At 38.0% G+C, this 2,477-nt stretch overlaps 1 protein-coding gene across 1 annotated transcript in view; it reads right to left on the bottom strand.

Annotated features, from left to right (window-relative positions):
* Nucleotides 1–548: 548 nt before the first annotated feature.
* The window catches only part of LOC119334174, a 4,473-nt gene continuing 2,544 nt past the window's right edge, over nt 549–2,477 (bottom strand). The window contains exon 2 of the mRNA XM_037606789.1: nt 549–838. The gene's annotated coding sequence lies outside the window, so the exon portion shown is untranslated. The remainder of the gene's footprint in view (nt 839–2,477) is intronic.

Here is a 2,477-nt window from a genome sequence, read left to right as displayed (position 1 = left end):
ATGCATGCAAATTTCATGAAAAAAATGACAACTTTGGTGTTCTGTGCGAAAATAATAAATCTGGTGCTAATGCTTTTTTGCTTTTCTAAAGAACCAAAGTTTGTTTTTTTTCTCTCAGGCATAAAAAGTTATCCTTTGTACAAATGAGAACTAGCATAGCCACACAAGAAAACGCACGGGCAACATCTTTAAAGTGTGTAATTATTTTATAAAACTGTTGTCATCTAATTTGGATTTTTCATGTCTAATGAAATGAGTTCTACAGTAATAGTGTAAAGAAAAATATTTCACATAATGATTGTGTCAAATTTAAACGAAGTATGCAACTTAAACATGAATATTGAAAATATGCGACTTTTAAGTAGATTCGTTCGGATTGCCGATGTAAGCATTTTCAATTTTAGGCTGGTCTTTGGAAGGGGAACCAAGTTAAATCCGAAAGTGCCCACATCCATTTATGTCAGTCAGGTGGGTGAACCAAATATTGTGGAAGTTTCTCTGTGTCTGACCTTTCTAATCCACTGACCAAATAGGCAAATATGTCTCCAAACATGTCTAATTAAGTAACAATTAAATGTGTAACAACAGTTAAAACACATACATACATATTCCATCAAGTCCAAATAAATGTTGTAACTGGAAGGAAGCATGCATATTGCAAATAACACTAGCTTGAGAAAGTAGGCCGATGGACTGTCGATGCATTCCCAACCAACTGGTCATCATGTATGCCATCACAATGACTGGAGACCAGACAAGCCAATTAGTCAAACACAATTGCTTGATGTATGGATGTGTCCTTGCAATGACCAGCACCAGCAGCCAGTTTAGTTAGGCCCTGCAACAATAGCATGTGCACAACAATAACAGTTAGATGCGACGAATTAAAGCACCTACATACTTTCGGAGGAACATTGGTTTATAAGATAAGAAATGTGCAAACATGTTTTGTTTTCAAAAGTTGTCAGGACAGGTAAATAGGCATGTAATTGTAATTGCAGACATTTTTTGGGCATATATATGTTAGCAGCATGGTATCAGAAATGCATTTTTTTTCTTCACAGCAGTATAACCATTTTTTTATATCATCAGGAGGGGCCAGGGGCTGTCCCGGTTCCATTGAAAATAAAACCCAGAAAGTTCAGTGCATACAAAGGTCCAGTATCTCAGAAGAGATACAGCAGAAACCAGCAGCATAACCATGTAATTGTAATAGTTTAAGTCGCCTATCAATCTGGATGCAGGCAAGTATGCAAATTTTCTTTTTACCATTATTACCAAAACACACAATTAGTCAGCAACGCCACGATCAGCAGCACCATGAAACCTCTTGAGGTACCCCTACTCTTGAGTCATGTGTGAAGCGATATAAAACTGCATAGCACGAAAAAAACTACTACTGCCTCTGTTCCAGTGGTTTTAGTTCAAATATTGCTATTTATAAGCATAATGACAGACTCTTGTAGATAAATGATAGCATGCAATACAGGAGCCATCATTACATGAACTGATACTGGCATGCATAATACACCATGTATTATTATGTCACTCCCGGCAGGCTAAGGAGCAACACATTTTAGGAAAACTGAACCATGAGTCTCGCGCTCTCACCAGCTTAATGGGACTCCATTAGAAATGCATGGTGCACACAGCAAAGCAGAAGAGTACTCAAAATAGATGGTTCACAGATATCCAATGCAACATAGACATTCTCTCCTGTAGTCCTGTTCACCTATATTAGAGTAATGCATATTGACTAAATTCCCCACTCATATTAGCTTTGGATATGGACACACTGTTTATTTGGAGCTGTCTTCTGTATTTGAGGATAATTTTCTTAACAACTCTAAAATCACTTTTAGTGTTAGTTTTGATAAAAGGTGGTGCTTGCTGCTATTGATGTCACCGATACCCTGCCCTTATACAGTTGATTTTTTTTAAAGGTACTACTATGTAATGCAATGAATTGGAAATGGCATGAGCATGTTCAGGACAAACGCCTACTGAAAGCTAAGGGGTTAACATCAAGCAACTAAAAGTGGAATTAGGTAGCATTACGTATGTACAGAAACGTATATTGACTGGAAAAAATACATTCAAAACCCAGTTTAATAGAATCTTACTAAAAATTTGTGTTCAATTTTTTTATGGGATTAAATTATAGGGCATCTTCTAGGTAAGGAAAAGTTTAATCCCTCATTTTTTTTTTACTTTTGGGGATAGGAAGAAGGTTTGAGGGTATAAGTTTAGGGGATCTGCTAGAAATGCTTTAAGCAACTAGCGCTATCAAAGTCCAAATCCAGCTTAATAGAACATTATAAAAGCAACTCCATCCGAGCAGCACTGGCAAACCCTACCCCCCTCCCCGTCCCGCTGCCACCCACTCCCCTCCTAATCCTTGGCATAGTCAAACGGCGCAGCAAAACAAAGCTCGTGCAACATTCACGCCAACGGGGCCGTCTTACAGCGCTCGTGAG

Source organism: Triticum dicoccoides, chromosome 7A (assembly GCF_002162155.2).
Source record: "Triticum dicoccoides isolate Atlit2015 ecotype Zavitan chromosome 7A, WEW_v2.0, whole genome shotgun sequence".
Taxonomy (NCBI): domain Eukaryota; kingdom Viridiplantae; phylum Streptophyta; class Magnoliopsida; order Poales; family Poaceae; genus Triticum; species Triticum dicoccoides.
Note: the sequence above shows the minus strand (reverse complement) of the source record. Positions and strands in the feature narration are given on the sequence as shown.